This window comes from Macrotis lagotis, chromosome 1, assembly GCF_037893015.1.
Source record: "Macrotis lagotis isolate mMagLag1 chromosome 1, bilby.v1.9.chrom.fasta, whole genome shotgun sequence".
NCBI classification, from domain to species: domain Eukaryota; kingdom Metazoa; phylum Chordata; class Mammalia; order Peramelemorphia; family Peramelidae; genus Macrotis; species Macrotis lagotis.
The window spans coordinates 156107547-156126711 of record NC_133658.1 but is presented as its reverse complement, the minus strand read 5'-3'; the positions used below and the strand labels follow the sequence as shown (position 1 = coordinate 156126711).

General features: G+C 36.4%; 1 protein-coding gene and 1 long non-coding RNA gene across 3 annotated transcripts in view; one reads left to right on the top strand and one right to left on the bottom strand.

The window, feature by feature from the left end:
* Positions 1-19165, top strand: part of ELP3 (elongator acetyltransferase complex subunit 3) — a 109753-nt gene that overhangs the window by 83328 nt on the left and 7260 nt on the right. The window lies entirely within an intron of this gene.
* LOC141504291 (uncharacterized) overlaps positions 15094-19165 on the bottom strand; it is a 116989-nt gene continuing 112917 nt past the window's right edge. Inside the window, exon 3 of the long non-coding RNA XR_012473269.1 lies at positions 15094-15493. This is a non-coding gene — a long non-coding RNA (uncharacterized LOC141504291). The remainder of the gene's footprint in view (positions 15494-19165) is intronic.

Genomic DNA, 19165 nt, shown 5'->3' with positions numbered 1-19165 from the left:
AGATAGCACTCCGTCAGTCTTTACTTTGTTTCCATGTTGTACCTTGATCTAAATTGGGTGTGATGAGAGAGAAATCATATCCTTAAAGAGAACAGAATTCTCAGAGGTAACCAGATCAAACCATAAGACATCTGGGGTTTTTTTTCCGAATTAAAGGGAATAGTCCTTGTACTTTGTTCAAACTCCACAGCTCCTTATCTGGAAACAGATGATACTCTCCTTTGCAGACAGCCAAAAATTGTTCCCAATTGTTGTGCTGATGGAATAAGCAAATCCTTCAAGGTTGAACATCACTCCCATGTTGCTGTTAGGGTGTACAGTGTTTTTCTGGTTCTGTTCATCTCACTCAGCATCAGTTCATGCAAATCCCTCCAGGTTTCCCTGACATCCCATCCCTCCTGATTTCTAATAGAACAGTAGTATTCCATGACATACATATACCACAGTTTCCTAAACCATTCCCCAATTGAAGGACATTTACTGGATTTCCAATTCTTTGCCACCACAAACAGGGCTGCTATAAATATTTTTGTACAAGTAATGTTTTTACCCTTTTTCCTCATCTCTTCAGGGTATGGACCCAGTAGTGGTATTGCTGGGTCAAAGGGTATGCACATTTTTGTTGCCCTTTGGGTATAGTTCCAAATAGCTCTCCAGAAGGGTTGGATGAGTTCACAGCTCCACCAACAGTGTAATAGTGTCCCAGATTTCCCACATCCCTTCCAGCAATGATCATTATCCTTCCTGGTCATACTGGCCAATCTGAGAGGTGTGAGGCGGTACATCAGAGAAGCTTTAATTTGCATTTCTCTAATAATTAATGATTTAGAACATTTTTTCATATGGCTATGGATTGCTTTGATCTCCTCATCTGTAAGTTGCCTTTGCATATCCTTTGACCATTTGTCAATTGGGGAATGGCTTTTTGTTTTAAAAATATGACTCAGTTCTCTGTATATTTTAGAAATGAGTCCTTTGTCAGAATTTAGTTGTAAAGATTGTTTCCCAATTTACTACTTTTCTTTTGATCTTGATACATTGGTTTTATCTGTGCAAAAGCTTTTTAATTTAATGTAATCGAAATCATCTAATTGGTTTTTAGTGATGTTCTCCAACTCTTCCTTAGTCATAAACTGTCCCCCTTTCCATAGATCTGACAGGTAGACTAATCCTTGATCTTCTAATTTGCTTATAGTATTGTTTTTTATGTCTATGTCCTGTAACCATTTGGATCTTATCTTGGTAAAGGGTGTGAGGTGTTGGTCTAATCTAAGTTTCTTCCATACTAACTTCCAATTATCCCAGCAGTTTTTATCAAAGAGGGAGTTTTTTCCCAATGGCCGGACTCTTTGGGTTTATCAAACAGCAGATTACTATAATCATTTCCTGCTATTGCACCTAGTCTATTCCACTGGTCCACCACTCTATTTCTTAGCCAATACCAAACAGTTTTGATGACTGATGCTTTATAATATAATTTTAGATCTGGTAGTGCTAAGCCACCTTCGTTTGCATTTTTTTCATTAAGCTCCTGGCAATTCTTGACTTTTTATTTCTCCATATCAATTTACTTACAATTTTTTCTAACTCATTAATTTTTTGGAATTTTGATTGGTAGGGCACTAAACAGATAGTTTAGTTTTGGTAGAATTGTCATTTTTATTATATTAGCTCTACCTATCCATGAGCAGTTGATATTTGCCCAGTTGTTTAAATCTGATTTAATTTGTGTGAGAAGTGTTTTATAATTGTTTTCAAAAAGATTCTGAGTCTGTCTTGGCAAATAGACTCCCAAATATTTTACACTGTCTGAGGTTATTTTGAATGGGATTTCTCTTTCTAGCTCTTCCTGCTGTTTCTTGCTAGTCATATATAGAAAAGTTGAGGATTTATGAGGGTTTATTTTATAACCTGCAACTTTGCTAAAATTGCTAATTGTTTCCAGTAGTTTTTTAGATGATTTCTTGGGAGTCTCTAGGTAGACCATCATGTCATCTGCGAAGAGCGAGAGTTTTGTCTCTTCCTTCCCAATTCTAATTCCTTTAATTTCTTTTTCTTCTCTAATTGCTGATGCTAACATTTCTAATACAATATTGAATAGTAGTGGTGATAATGGGCACCCTCGTTTGACCCCTGATCTTATTGGGAATGCCTCTAGCCTCTCCCCATTGAATATAATGCTTATTGATGGTTTCAGATAGATACTGCTAATTATTTTAAGGAACAGTCCATTTATTCCTACACTCTCTAGTGTTTTTAATAGGAATGGATGCTGTATTTTGTCAAAAGCTTTTTCAGCATCTATTGATATGATCATATGATTTCTGATAGGTTTGTTGTTGATATAATTGAGTATACTAACAGTTTTCCTAATATTGAACCAACCCTGCATTCCTGGAATAAATCCTACTTGATCATAATGTATTATCCTAGTGATGACTTGTTGTAGTCGTTTTGCTAAGATTTTATTTAGGATTTTTGCATCTATATTCATCAGGGAAATATGTCTATGATTTTCTTTCTCTGTTTTAACTCTTCCTGGTTTAGGTAACAGTGCCATATTGGTTTCATAGAAAGAGTTAGGCAGAGTTCCATCTTTCCCTATTTTTCCAAAGAGTTTATATAGGATTAGAACCAATTGTTGCTTAAATGTTTGGTAGAATTCACTTGTGAATCCATCAGGCCCTGGAGATTTTTTTTTAGGGAGTTCAATAATGGCTTGTTGAATTTCTTTTTCTGAGATAGGGTTGTTTAGGTATTTAATCTCTTCTTCATTTAACCTGGGCAACTTATATTTTTGTAAATATTCATTCATTTCACTTAGATTATCAAATTTATTGGCATAGAGTTGGGCAAAATAATTTCGAATTATTACTTTAATTTCCTCATTGGTGGTGAGTTCACCTTTTTCATTCATAATACTAGCAATTTGGTTTTCTTCCTTTTTTTTAATCAAATTGACCAGAGGTTTATCAATTTTATTGGTTTTTTCATAATACCAACTTTTGGTTTTATTTATTAATTCAATAGTTTTTTTGCTTTCAATTTTATTTATTTCTCCTTTAATTTTTAGAATTTCTAATTTGGTATTTGGGGATTTTTGATTTTTTCTTTCTCTAATTTTTTTTAGTCGCATGTTTAGTTCATTATTTCCTCTTTCTCCAATTTATTCATATAAGCATTTAGAGCTATATTATATCCCCTGAGAGTTGCTTTGAATGAATCCCATAGGTTTTGGTATGTTGTTTCATTATTATCATTATCTAGGATAAAATGGTTAATTCTGTCTATAATTTGTTTTTTGGTCCACTCATTTTTTAAAATGAGGTTATTCAGTTTCCAATTTGCTCTGGGTCTGTATCTCCTTGGCCCAGTACTGCATATGACTTATTGCATTGTGATCTGAGAAAGATGTATTCACTATTTCTGCCTTTCTGCAGTTGATCATTAGGTTTTTATGTCCTAGTACATGGTCAATTTTTGTATAAGTTCCATGTACTGCAGAGAAAAAGATATATTCCTTTCTATCCCCATTCAGTTTCCTCCATAAGTCTACTATATCTAATTTTTCTAACAATCTATTTACCTCCCTCATTTCTTTGTTTGTTTTATAATTTGATTTATCTAGATCTGATAGTGGGAGGTTGAGGTCTCCCACTAGTAGAGTTTTGCTGTCTATATCTTCCTGTAATTCTTTCAGCTTCTCCTCTAAGAATTTGGGTGCTGTCCCACTGGGTGTATACATATTCAATATTGAAATGACTTTATTGTCTATGGTACCTTTTAGGAGGATAAAGTTTCCTTCCTTATCTCTTTTAAGCTATCTATTTTTTCTGCTGCTTTGTCTGAGATAAGGATTGCTACCCCTCCTTTTTTTACTTCAGCTGAAGCAAAATATATTTTGCTCCAACCTGTAAGTTAACTGAGTATGTGTAGGTTGACTTTAAGCCAAGTCTGATGAGAAGAAGATTCAGGTGTTTCTCCTCTGCTCCCTTCTTCTCCTCTATTACCATAGGTTTTTTGTACCTCTTAGTGTAATGAGATTTGTCCCATTCAATCCCCTCCCTCCTCCCGTCTCTTTCCTGTCCCCCTTTTTAGGGAGGTAGTGTATTTTTTTAGATCATTATATCTAGGTCATAGAAAATTCTGAGTGTCTGACCCTTCTAGTTCAGTATATTCTGTTGAATAGAGTCAAAATTCCTGAGAGTTATTAGAGTCTTTCTCCCAAGTGGGGTTAAAGCCAGTTACATCCCATTAGATAGTAGTCTCATGGATAGGTCATGGATGTACATCATTTCTGGCTAGGTCTATTCTCTCTGTTAGAGTTACATTTCTCAGGATTTATGAGAGTCTCTCCCCCCACCATGCTGGGATATAGCCAGTTTCAACTTACTAGACTGCATTTTTTTCCTTTTACCGCCCCCCCCTTTTTTTTTACCTTTTCATGTGTCTCTTGAACCTCCTGTTTGATGTCCAAATTTTCTGTTTAGCTCTGGTCTTTTCATCAGAAATTTTTGGAATTCTTCCATTTCATTAAATGTCCATCTTTTTCCCTGGAAGAGAAGGCTCAGCTTTGCAGGAAAGTAGATTCTTGGCTGCATTCCAAGCTCCCGTGCTCTTCAAAATATCTCGTTCCAGGCCCTTCGATCCCTTAAAGTTGATGTAGCCAGGTCCTGTGTGATCCTTACTTTGGCTCCTTGATATTTAAATTGTTTCTTTCTGGCTGCTTGCAGGATTTTCTCTTTTATCTGATAGTTCTGGAGTTTGGCCACAACATTCCTTGGTGTGAAACTCTTTCAATAATGCAAAGTTGTCTCTTGATCTCATTCACATATTTCTAGAAAGAAATCACTGACTACCTAGAGATTTCCATTCCTGTCATAGTGATCTACAGTGACAAAACAGAGAGCACCCACAGAAGTATGTTGGAAATTATCTCCGATTACTTTAGCTAAGCAGAAAAAAAACTTGAAAAGAAAAGATGAACTTGTCCCAAAAACTTTTCATAGGGAGAAAGCAAGAAATTCTAGAAGTCTTTGAGAAATGTCATCTGTTAAAATGATTTGATTACACTTTTTTTTTCTAAATCAACTAATCAATAGTCAAGAAATATTTATTAAAGCACTTAGTAAATAGTAGACTCAGTGTCTGGTGTTGGGGATGAAAGGAAAGGCAGAATGCCTGTCCCTGTTTTCAAGGACTTGAGTTATTATGCAAAGAATGATGTACAGACAAACTATAGGATAAATTGGAGATAAGGAGAGAGAAAAGTCATTAGCTTTAAGGAGATCAGGAAGGCCTCCTTATGGAAGGTAAGATTTTAAAAGAGACTTCAAAAAAGCCAGGAGATAGATGAGAGAGAGAGAATTTTTAAGCAGGGGAATTCACCATGAAAATGCTCAGAGTCATGACCTACAGAGTATCTTGGATGAGGAACAGTAAGGAAGCAAATGTTACTTTATCTCAAGATAAAACATGTTGGGAAGTATATGAATACTGGCAAAGTAGAAAAAAGACCAGATTATGAAGGGTATTGAAGATATTTTATTTGATCTAGGAAGCAATAGAGAGCCACAGAAGCTGATTGAATTGGAAGGGGCTATGGTCAGATCTGTATTTTGTGAAGATCAATTTGACAGCTGAGTAGAGAATAGACTAAAATGATGAGTTCCTTGAAATAGGAAGACCAACATGGAGACTGTACAAACCTCATTACCCCATTAGTAAATATGATCTGGACAAAGAGAGGTCAAACAGGAGGAGAAACAAGATTGATGTGTCAAAGGCAGCAGAGAGGTCAAGAAGGATAAGAATTGACAAAAGTCCAATAGCATTGTCAATTCAGAAATCACTGATAATTTTGGGAGAGCAGCTTTGGGTAAATGAGTAAGTTGGAAGCTGACAGTAGATTTGTAAGAGGTTTTTGAGGATGAAGGAGGCATGTTTGTAGGCAGAAGAGAAACTGCCAGTAGATGAAGATTGAAGATTAATGACAGGAGGGATGATAAGGGGAGTATGACTGAAGAAGACAATGGAATTGGATTATTTGTGAATGTAGAAGGATTTACTTCGGCCTGGAGAAGGGTCACTTCTTCATGTGAAATAGAGGTGATGATAGAGGAGCTGGCAGAAGACATATGAGGAATGTGAGAAAAAGAAGGAAGGGAGAAAAGCAGGTTCCCAGTCAATCACCTTAATTTTTTTTAGTGAAATGAGTCATGATTCTCAGCAGAGAGGTTAGAAAAAGAGAGATTTTGAGGAGAGATGAAAAAGTTTAAAAAGTAGCTGTAGTGAATAAGGTAGAAATTAGTTCTTGAAGTAGTGGTGAAAAAGGCTATATAATCAGGAAGGAACCAAGTCTCAGTAAGAACCAAAAGATGGAAGGAGTAGGAAGGAAAAAAAAAATTTAGGGTGAAAGTAGGTTTATTACCTATAGAGTAGACATAGTGGAAAGGATGTGTAGCTTTAAACTGAGACATTATGGGAATTTGGGTTGTAGGGGAATGGGAATAGGCTATGGGAAGTTAGAAAAAGGTGCTTAAATAATAATAATTAAGGGTTCAGAATCACTGTGATAAGGGAGGGTGTGACCTGTTGGGAGTTTCTTGATCATTGATAAATAAATTCAGGTATGTTATCTTCATCCTTAGGGATGTGACATAAGGATGGAATCATCCCTAGTTGTCATTAGCTTTAAGGAATTTGACGCTAGAAAGAAGGAATATGAAGCTAGAAAACTGAGGAGGATAGGCCCAGGTAGGCAGAAGTGGAGGTAGAATTTTAAGCAACTGGAAAGGTTACTGGTAGAGTGCAGTAGAAAGAGCCTTAGAGCTAATTGGCTTGTTTTATATAGTTTGGTGTAGCCCCTGAGTCTGGATCCAGGAAGATCTGATTTCAAATCCAGACTCACTTATTAGCTGTGGGACCCAGGGCAAGTCACTTAACCTCTGTCTTCTTCAGTTTGCCCATGTGCAAAATAAAGAATTATAGTTCCTTATCTTCTAGGCCTGCTAGGAGGATAAACAAGACAATTCTGAAGCACCTGGCACAATGTCTGGCACATGATAAGCACTAGATGAATGCTGGCTATTATTAGACCTCAGCTATTCTAGAGGCAATTCTGAAAACTAGTTAAACCCCCGAAAGAGGGAAAGACTAATATTATTAACATCAAGTTGCCTTTGCACAAAAAAAGCATTAGAAATGCTTAGGGGCCATCAAAGTCATTCTTTCCCCATATTTGCTTAACTCTAGCTCCTTTATTCCACACCTTTAACCTTGGGCACATATGCTTTCAAATCCTAATTCCAAAGCAAAACAAAATTTGTGGAAGATAAATATGCTTTCTACCTAGCTGCACCTAATTACACTTTGGCTGTGTAACTCAAAAATAGAATGGCCAGAGAAGAAACTGAATAGCAGCCAAGTAAGTAGACTAAGGACCAAATAGGCCACCAAATATGCTATTTTCTGGAGCCAGAAAGTGGTCCCCGCATATTTGATACACAAAAGAATAGCATATTAAGTCTGTCCTTTTGGCAGAACTCCTTTCCCCATATTTTTGATCATCTTTGACAAACAAGAAGTTCATTGGTGGGGGGAGGAGGAAAGGGGGAGGAACTTTTTTAAAGGTTTACTTCAACTCATCACATTCTACCCAGAAAATATTCATGTTCATCAAACCATTGAAGCAACTAGGTCTAAGAGGCAAAAGAGTTAACAGTTTATCACCAGTCAGCAACTCCAACATCCATAGCAACATGCAGTGAGGCACTGCCTTTTAGGAGCATCTTAGCTTGTAAAGTGTTTGCTGCTTCTAGCTAGTTGACTGATAGTAATTGCTAGAATTCCTCAGAATACCTATGCACAGTTTGACAGAAGTCCTCTGGGAGTAAAGAAAGTGCCTTTACTTTGAGTGAAAAATGTTATTTGTAGGACCTCCCTTAGAAACATTTTGGCAAAAGTTAATGTTTGGTACTTTTTGAAAACTCCAGCCTTTAGCATTGAGCCCAAGACAGGTTATACTAGTATAACTTGAAATGTATTAGCTAATTTATGTTGCTGGGCTTCTATTGACTAGGCTGGACTTCCATTACCTTGGTCTCCATTGTCCATTTTGACCTTTGTGGCACATTTAATACTATTCACCACCCTGCTTCCTGGCTACTCTCTCCCCTATTTATCCTTCCACACTGAACTATACCTCTGTATATCTATCTTCTTTACTGGTAGATTATCTCCTGGCCTCTTTGGGTTGGAGTGTTGGAGGTCAATCTGCTTCCATAGTTTCAGTTATCACTTCTTTATAAAATGACTTCCAAATATTAACTGCCAGTGGAGACTTCTCCCTAACAACAACAACAACAATAATAATGTTTGTCTTTTGTTTTTGAAGAAGACCACAATGTCTGGTAGGTGATGCTATGACATGACAAGCATATAAATTGGATTTGAGCGAAGGTGTGCTAAGTCACCAGCCTCACTTTCTCCTCCAGGGCCATCTGGGTCCAGTGGCCAGATAGGAATCAGGATTACTGGAGACAGCCCTGAATGTGAGGCAGTCAGGGTTAAGTAACTTGCCCAAGGTCACATAGCTGGTTAGCATCAAATGTCTGGGCAAACTCCCAACCTCCTGACTCCAAGGTCAGTACTCTATTCACTGTGCCAAGGCCTTAGATACCATCAATCGCAAGGGTCTTTGGAAAATTATGTCAAAATTTGGTTTCCTCAAGAAGCTCATAAGTATTGTATGTCAGTTACATGATGGTATGCATGCCTGGGTTCTGGATAGTGCATGATGCTCTCAAGATTTCCCAGTCAACGGAGTGAAACAACAATGTGTCTTTGCCCCCACATTTTTTAGCATGATGTTTTCAGCCATGCTGTCAAATGCCTTCACTGAAGGTGAAGACAGCATCAAGGTCAGGCACTGACCTTGAATTTGATAAGGCTACAAGTCAAGACCAAAGTGGAGGGAGTGTTGGTGTGTGATCTTCTGTTCGCAGATGATTGTGCACTCAGTGAAGCCTCTGCTGAGATGCAACAAAAGTATGGATCGGTTCTTTCAAGCTTGTGCTAATTTTGATCTAACGATTAACAACAAGAAAACACAGGTGCTCCATCAGCCAGCTCCACACCATCCATTTGTAGCACCATTGATTACAGCAAATGGAGAGGTTTTGAGTATTGTGGACAAGTTTACTTACCTTGGTAGTGTCCTTTCCAAGGAGGTACACACTGACAATGAGATTGACACTCACAATTACCAGAGCTAGCTCAATATTGGGGAGGTTCTGAAAGAAAGCCTGTGAGAAAAAAAGGTATCTGACTACCAGACTGAAGGTCTACAGAGCCTTTATGCTGACCTCATTGTTATATGCCTATGAAACCTGGACAGTCTTCCAGCGCTTTGTCAGGAAACTGAATTGCTTCCATTTACATTGTCTCAGGAAGATTCTAAAGATCACCTGGCAAGAAAAGAACCAGACACGGATGTCCTTTCTCAAGCTATACTGCCTAGCATTCCAACATTACTACAAAGAATGCAATTACAATGGACTGGATGCGTTGTTGGAATGCCAGACATACTTCTTGCCAGTTAAGGAGAACTTACACAAGGCAAGCACTCACAAGGGGGATCAGAAGAAGTGATACCAAGATACCCTGAAGATCTCATTGAAAAACTTTAGAATTAACTTTACAGCATGGGAGACACTGGCATAGAACCACCCAGCTTGGACCCTCATCAGTGAGGGTGCTGCACTCTAGGAGAAGGTCAGAATTGAAGCAGTTCAAAGGAAACATGACATCCCTAAGTTTAGAGTACCCACCCCGGGTCTCCACATGGACTATTTGTGCCCGTATTGATCTGATAAGCCACAGTAGGATACACTGCATTTTGTCTCAAACATAGAGATGTCATTTTGGTCTTCTTTGATAACAAAGGACAAGAACCAACCAACCATATATTGATGTAGACTAGTGGTGCCAGACTCAAATAAAAATAGGACCACCAAGCTGAATATAACCCTGTGGGTCATATAAGCTTTAAAACTAATATCTATTTTTTTATTAAATTTAATTTTTTTATTTTACTTGTTCATAGTTTGTACCTTCTTGCAGGTGTGTCTGTTTTTATTAAATTTGTTAAATATTTCCCAATTAACATTTTAATCTGCTTTGGGCCACAATGCTCTTGAATATGGTCACATGTTTGACATCTCTATTATAGATTATCTCCTGTCCCTAGAATGCTTTCCATCTCCATCTATTAGAAATATCTCTTGATACATTATGTAGATACCTTCTCCCACCAACTTGTAAAGGGCTAGTGGTGAAATGGCTGATGTGTCTATGTATCAGATTAGCTAAGGATGTTTATCTAAGTCCTGTGGCATCAAATTCAGCACCTTGCACAAAAATACCTCAGAAAGCTAGTCATATGGTAGGCAGGAAAGATAATGGGTAGACAACCCGAACTGGGGATTGGTCCCCATCCAAAAAATGTAGTCAGATAACAAAAGAACCTGCTAGAATACAGAATAAATTCCTTATGGAATTTTATGAGAAAATAAGGATAAGAATCACTAGCATGAGAAAGTGTGACAGGATTGTGATCTGAATTAGTAGATTTTACCTATGCTAATGAAGGTTGTGGATTCACTGCAATGGCATATGTGGACATAGAGAAAACAGGGATCCATGGCAAATTACAGGAAATAAACATTTTGCTTATTTCATCCTCTAAGAGGTGAGAGAGCTGGGAAGAAATCAGAGTAACCTCCTAGACCTTAAATTATATCTTAATAACCTGTCACCTTGAGAATATCACAGAATTTTAGAATTGGGAAGGACTTAAGATCATTTATTTCAATACCTTTCTTGTTATCTTTATGGAAATTAAGATACGTTTGTAGCTTAGGTCTAAGAGTTATCAACAGAGCCACAGTGAGAACCCATTCCATAATTCCAGCCTTATATTCTTTCCATTAAGAAGTTGTAAAGCCTTAAATTGCTGCCTATATGTGGACTAGTAACTCAAGGAAATCAATACTGCTTAAATGGCCTTTAAGTGAAGACCACATTAAATGCCTTTAAATTTTTTAAGTTTCATTTTAGCGTTTATATTTTTCAGGATTTAGAGTTTTATTACCTTGTGCTAAAATAATTATTTAATGTTTGTTGCTTTTAAAGAAAATTTTCTGGGAGTTTGGTCTTAAGTTTCTCAAAATGCCAATTAAGACTTAAGCAAAATTCCATTCTTTCTCAATCTCACATTAAGGCTATTTGTCCTTGTATCCCTGTAGCCAAGAACATGTATTATAGGCCAATTATGGAGAATATTTATTGCTATTTGTTTTTTAATATAGCTTGAGGCAAAGGGATGATTGATTGTTGGCACACACTTTCTCTGTAGTCATGTTTTGTTACATTGCTAATACTTTCAGTAGAGACCCTTTTCCTCTGACTAGAAACTTCAGTGGAGATGATACAGCCAGACACTTCATTAGGGTGAGAAAGGAGGCACTTCTCTTTGTGTAGCCAACAGAATGCATTCATTCATTCATTCAACTACGTATTTATTGAAGCCTCCTATGTGCAAGTTAGTACTCAGTACATAAGGCTTTCCGTGTCCCTACACTGGCCATCAACACCGGCTGTTCTCTGGGCAGGGATTATTTTCCCTTGTCATCTTAACCTTGAAGCTCCAGCTAAAAATCCTATCTTCAACAGGCCTTTCCCAATCTTTTTAATTCTTGTTTGCCATCCCCATGTGGATTATCAACAAGTTACTTGTTCATAGTTTGTACCTTCTTGCAGGTGTCTCTCCCATTGGATTGTGAGCTCCTTGAGGGCAGGAACTGTTTTACCTTTCTTGGTATTCAGTGCCAAGCATGTACTGGTTACTGACTGACTGCATTGTACACCAGAAATAAGTCCTTTGTTAAGTGGAAGTTAGAGAGCTGGACCTGAAATTCTTGTGTTCAAATGTGATCTCAGACACTTACTGGCTATATGACCCTGGCTAAGTCACCTAACCCTGTTTACCTCAGGTTCCTCTTCTGTGAAATAAGCTGAGGAAAGACATGGCACACCACTGTAGCATATCTGCCAAGAAAACCCCAAATGGATCATCCAGAGTCTGCACAACTGAAAAATGACTAAAACCAATCATAGAAATCATGGCTCCCCCCCCCCCACCTTGAAAGCAGGACTACCCCATATGTCACAGTTCATGGGCCAAATCTTCCTGTTCATCTACCGTTCCCACCCAGGGGTCCCAATATAAAGATCTTTCTGTTGCAGACATACCCCTGGACTCAGATGACATTGAAAACTCTTTGAGTTACATTTACCAGCAGGGGGCACCATATCACCAAATTGTAGTCAGCTTTTACCCCCTTCCCCTAAGCACAAGGTAGAAGGGCTATGTGGACACTGAAATGACCCATGGATTAGGCAGCAGATAGTCTCTAGAACCATCTACCTGAGGAACTAATCACGTGTTTACACAAAAGAAAGTTCAGACATGAACTGTTCCATGTTATACAAGGGGTATGTGGTTATAAAATCTTACTACATTTATGAAAAGTAGCTATATACACTTAGTCATAAGACAATATGCTGTGCTTAGATAATTTCCCCAAGGACCTGAAAAGGTAGTGCATTTTGATGAAAAAGCAGATGGACTCTAAAGATTTGGATTTATATTTTGGCTTTCCCATTAATTGTATGACTTTAGATAATTCAGTTAGCTTCTCAGGGCCAGTTTTCTCATGTATAAAACATATAAAAATAACAATCATGTTGGCTGTGCCTACCTAACATACCAGTTGTATAAAGTTGCTTTTTTAAACTTCAAAGCACCATATAAATGTAAGCTGTTTCTATCCTATCTATTATCAAATCTTCACTTAGTCCTACAAGTGGAAAAGTTTGCAGCTTAAGTCTAGGTCTTCTGACTCCAAAGTCCAAGGGCCCTTTATAATATATATATATATATATACCTTATCTGAGCAAAAACATTACCTAGGACCTTATGAGTCTAGAAATATAACAGTGTGTGTATTTAGCAACTACTTCCTTTGGAAAATAATGATAATGAGAGAAATTGAATATTTAAAGGAACAATTTTTTTTTTTTTTTTAGGTTTTGCAAGGCAATGGGGTTAAGTGGCTTGCCCAAGGCCACATGGCTAGGTAATTATTAAGTGTCTGAAGCCAGATTTGAACTCGGGTACTCCTGACTCCAAGGCCACTGCTCTATCCACTGCGCTACCTTTAAGAGAAAAAATTAAATTATTTTAAAACAATTTTTAAAATTATCTGGATCTCTCCTTTTCCCCTATCATTTTTTACTTTGTATCATACTTATTTCAGTTGTAAACTTTTTTTTTTGTAAGGCAGTGGGGTTAAGTAACTTGCCCAAGGCCACACAGCTAGGTAATTATTAAGTGTCTGAGGCCAGATTTGAACTTGGGTACTCCTGACTCCAGGGCCGGTACTCTATCCACTGTGCCACCTAGCTGGCCCCTCAATTGTAAACTCTCAAAGAGGAACTGTTTCATTATGTATCCCAACATTCAGAAGACCTTTTTGGAGGGAGAGCCTGAGAAGTTTGTTGACTGAAATGCTGACATGTAGCTCCCACCAGTTTACAGTTAGAATTTGTAAACTGGTCATTAACAAACTACTATCCTGAGCTTCGGTGCTATTATGTTGAAAGATATGATCTGTGGTTTGTTTTTTTCTTTATACTACCTTTGTAGAATTATCCATTTATGTCTTTAATTGAAGAGAAAAGGCCTTTTCCTCTACTTGATGCTTGTATTCCACAATGCATGTTTTTTAGCATGAGGACAATACAAGATTTAATTAAAATGAGAGGAACCTCTCTATGACATTTGGACTCAAAATCAGTCACAGTGAACAAAAAAATTAAATGACTTGTATACTTGGTACACTTTGAGCACTAATTTTATTTAGACCTCACATCCATCCTGTACCTGTCTCTGGGGTGGAGTAAATTTGGGGCATTTTGAACTGAGTGAAAGCACCAATTGGATTCACTCCCTGCTGGGCCTCTTCATTTCCTATGGGGTCTTTCCATGGTCAGGACTGGGCTCTGCTTCTCTGAATTGATGGTCACATTTTTTCCTTCTCGAGGAAATTTTCTTCGCTATCCATTTCATGGGTAAGGTGAGCAGATTGTAGAATACTCTCAGGGAGAGGAGAGATTAGCTAAGGAGGATTTATTGTTATGATAGAATTTAAAGAATTCTCAGAACCTAAGTTCTAAGATGGTTCGCTTTGATGTGCTCATTGAACTACCTCACAGCACTACTACTATCTTCACTGATAAAATGTGAGCAACCAAAACAAACTCTAAGCAGCTCCTATTTTGAACCAGAGAGTTAGATTAGGCAGTTGGTAAGCTTTGTACAACAAGTATACATCAAAAACAAAGGGATAAAAGCTGACATAACCATTGCTAATTAACAAGATGAAATAATAACAGATGGTAGAAAAGCAAAGAAAATGCTTTTTTTTTCCTGTGTCCCCTTTCAGGACTATCTGAAATTCTTCTACCTTTGACTTTGTTATCTTCTTTCCTGCCTGTATTTCTTGTATGAATCATTTCAGATAGGTCTCTTTAATTATCTTTTATTTTATTAAATTTATTATTATTTATTCTATTAATTTATTCAGCTATTGTCTAATTATTGGATAAATTAAATAAAGCAACTGTGAATTTTTTTTATAGATGGTTTTTTTATTATTATTTTGGGAGGGGATGAAGCTGAGTTGACTGTGATGATTTTGTAATTCTTACTGCATATTGCCACATAGCTTTACAACCCTGCAATCAACATATTAGTGTGCCTAATTCCCTAAGATTAGATTTTTTGGGGGGTCATTCTAATAGGTGTAAGATAGTATCTTAAAGTTTTGGATTTTCTAAATATTTGGGAATATTAGCATTTTTTCATATAGTTGATAACAGTTTAGATTTTTTTAAAGAAAGTTTATTTATTTTTGAGTTTTACAATTTTCCCCCATTCTTGCTGCCCTTCCCCACCCCACCCCCCACAGAAGGCATTCTGTTAGTGTTTACATTGGTTCCATGTTATACACTGATCTCAGTTGAATGTGATGACTGAGAAATCATATCCTTAAGGAAGAAAAATAAAGTATGAGGTGGCAAAATTACATAATAATAATAATGATATAATGCTCCCCCCCCAATTTAACAGTAATAGTCTTTGGTCTTTGTTCAAAGTCCATAATTCTTTCTCTGTATACAGATGGAATTCTCCATTGCAGACAGCCCTAAATTGTTCCTGGTTGAAGGGATGAGCAAGTTCATCAGGGTTGATCGTCACCCCCATGTTGCTGTTAGGGTGATAGTGTTTTTCTGGTTCTGCTCATCTCGCTCAGCATCAATTCATGTAAATCTTTCCAGGCTTCCCAGAATTCCCGTTTCCTTCTGGTTTCTAATAGAACAATAGTGTTCCATGACATACATATACCACAGTTTGTTAAGCCATCCCCCAATTGACAGACATTCACTTAATTTCCAATTTTTTGCCACCACAAACAGGGCTGCTATAAATATTTTTGTACAAGTGATGTTTTTACCCTTTTTTATCATTTCTTCAGGGTACAGGCCCAGTAGTGGTATTGCTGGATTAAAGGATATGCACATTTTTTTTTACCCTTTGGGCATAATCCCAAATTGTTCTCCAGAAAGTTAGATGAGTTCACAGCTCCACCAACAATGTGTTAGTGTCCCAGATTTCCCACATCCCTTCCAACATTGATCATTGACCTTTCTGGTCATATTGGCCAGTCTGAGAGGTGTGAGCATCTCAGAGATGCTTAAATTTGCATTTCTCTAATAAGTAATGATTTGGAGTCATATGACTATGGATTGCTTTGATTTCCTCATCTGTAAATTGCCTTTGCATATCCTTTGACCATTTGTCAACAGGTGAATGGCTTGGTTTTTTTTGAAGATTTGACTCAGTTCTCTGTATATTTTAGAAATCAGTCCTTTCTCAGAAATACTAGTTGCAAAAATTGTTTCCCAATTTACTACATTTCTTTTGATCTTCGTTACAGTGGTTTTGTCTGTGCAAAAGCTTTTTAATTTAATGTAGTCAAAATTATCTAGTTTGTTTTGAATGATGTTCTCCATCTCTTCCTTGGTCATAAACTGCTTCCCTTTCCATAGCTCTGACAGGTAAACTACTCTTTGATCTTCTAGTTTGCTTATAATTTTGTTTTTTTGTCTAAATCCTGTATCCATTTGGATCTTATCTTGGTATAGGGTGTGAGGTGTTGGTCTAATCTAAGTTTCTTCCATACTAACTTCCAATTTTCCCAACAGTTTTTATCGAAGAGAGAGTTTTTATCCCAATAGCTGAACTCTTTAGGTTTATCAAACAGCAGATTACTATAATCATCTCCTGCTATTGCACCTAAGTCTATTACACTGATCCACGGCTCTATTTCTTAGCGAATACCAGACAGTGATCAATGCTTTTTATATAATTTTAGATCTTGTAAGGCTAAGCCACCTTCTTTTACACTTTTTTTTTCATTGAATCCCTGGAAATTTTTGACTTTTTATTTCTCCATATGAATTTACTTACAATTTTTTTTCTAATTCATTAAAGTAATTTTTTGGAATTTTGATTGATAGGACACTAAGCAACTAGCTTAGTTTTGGTAGAATTGTCATTTCTATTATATTAGTTCAACCTATACAAGAGCAGTTCATGTTTGCCCAGTTATTTAAATCTGATTTTATTTGTGTGATAAGTGTTTTGTAATTGTTTTCAAAAAGGTTTTGAGTCTGCCTTGGTAGACTCCCAGGTATTTTATATTGTCTGAGGTTACTTTGAATGGGATTTCACTTTCTAGTTCTTCCTGCTGTATCTTGCTAGTCATATATAGAAATGTTGAGGATTTATGAGGGTTTATTTTATATCCTGCTACTTTGCTAAAGTTGCTAATTATTTCTAGTGGTTTTTAGATGACTTTTTTGGATTTTCTAGGTTTTACCATCATATCATCTACAAAGAGAGTTTTGTCTTTTTCCTTCCCTATTCTAATTCCTTCAATTTCTTTTTCTTATTGCTGAGGCTAACATTTCTAATATATTGAATAGTAGTGGTGATAATGGGCATCCTTGTTTCACCCCTTATTTTATTGGGAATGCCTCAAGCCTATCCCTGTTGCATATAATGCTTGTTGATGGTTTCAGATAGATACTGCTTATTATTCTAATTTATTTTTATATTCTCTAGTGTTTTTAGTAGGAATGGATGCTGTATTTTATCAAAAGCTTTTTCAGCATCTATTGATATGATTATATGATTTCTGATAGGTATGTTATTGATATAATTAATACTAACAGTTTTCCTAATATTGAACCAACCATTCCTGGGATAAATCCTACTTGATCATAATGTACTATCCTAGTGATAACTTGATGTAATCATTTTGCCAAGATTTTATTTAAGATTTTTGCATCTATATTCATCAGGGAGATAGGTCTATAGTTTTCTTTCTCTGTTTTAACTCTTCCTGGTTTAGGTCTCAGCACCATAATGGTATCATAGAAAGAGTTATGCAGAGTTCCGACTTAACCTGTTTTTCCAAAGAGTTTATATAGAACTGGAACCAATTGCTCCTTAAATGTTTGATAGAATTCACTTGTAAATCCATCTGGCCCTGGAGATTTTTTCTTAGGGAGTTCAGTGATGGCTTGTTGAATTTCTTTTTCTGAGATAGGGTTGTTTAAGTTTTTAATTTCCTCTTCATTTAATCTGGGCAACTTATATTTGTCCATTTCACTTAGATTGTCAAATTTATTGGCATAGAGTTGGGCAAAATAATTCTGAGTTATTACTTTAGTTTCTTCTTCATTGGTGATGAGTTCACCTTTTTCATTTATGATACTAGCAATTTGATTTTCTTTTTTTATTGGCTTTTTCATAAAGCCAGCTTTTGGTTTTATTTTAGTTCAATAGTTTTCTTGCTTTCAATTTTATTTCTCCTTTAATTTTTAGAATTTCGAATTTGGTATTTAATTGGGGGTTTTTAATTTGTTCTTTCTCTAATTTTTTTAGTTGCATATTTAGTTCATTGATTTCTTCTTTCTCTAATTTATTCATGTAAGCATTTAAAGATATATCCCCTGACAGCCACCTTGAGTATATCCCATAAGTTTTGGTATGTTATATCATTATTGTCATTACCTAGGATGAAATAATTCTTTCTATAATTTGTTGCTTGATCCACTCATTCTTTAAAATGAGGTTATTTAGTTTCCAATTAGTTCTGGGTCTATATCTCCCTGGCCCAATATTGCATGTGATTTTTATTGCATTATGACCTGAGAAAGATGTATTCACTATTTCTGTCTTTCTGCAGTTGATCATTAGTTTTTTATGCTCTAGTACATGGTCAATTTTTATAAAAGTGCCATGTACTGCATAAAAAAGGTATATTCCTTCCTATCCCCATTCAATTTCCTCTGTAAGTCTATCATATCTAGGTTTTTCTAACAATCTATTTGCCTCCTTTATTTCCTTCTTGTTTATTTTATGATTAGATTTATCAAAATCTGAGAGTGGGAGGTTGAGGTCTCCCGCTAGTAGAGTTTTGCTCTATATGTCTTTCTGTAGCTCTTTCAACTTCTCTAAGAATTTGGGTGCTATACCATTGGGTGCATGCATATTCAGTATTGCAATTACTTTATTGTCCAAGGTACCTTTTAGTTGGATATAGTTTCCTTCCTTATCTCTTTTAACAATAGCTATTTTTACAGCTGCTTTGTCTGAGATAAGGATTGCTACCCCTGCTTTTTTCACTTCAGCCAAAGCAAAATATATTTTGCTCCAACCTTTTACCTTTACTCTATATGTATCTCTCTGCTTCAGATGAGTTTCTTGTAAGCAGTATATTGAAGGATTCTGGATTTTAGTCCACTCTGCTATCCACTAACTTTTTAAGGGAGAGTTCATCCCATTTACATTCAAAGTTATAATTACTAACTCTTTATTGCCCTCCATGCTATCTTCCTTCTGTTTGTATTTTTCCCCTTTATCCATATTCCCCATTGTTTTGTTTCTGAATGCCACCACCTTCAGTGTGTT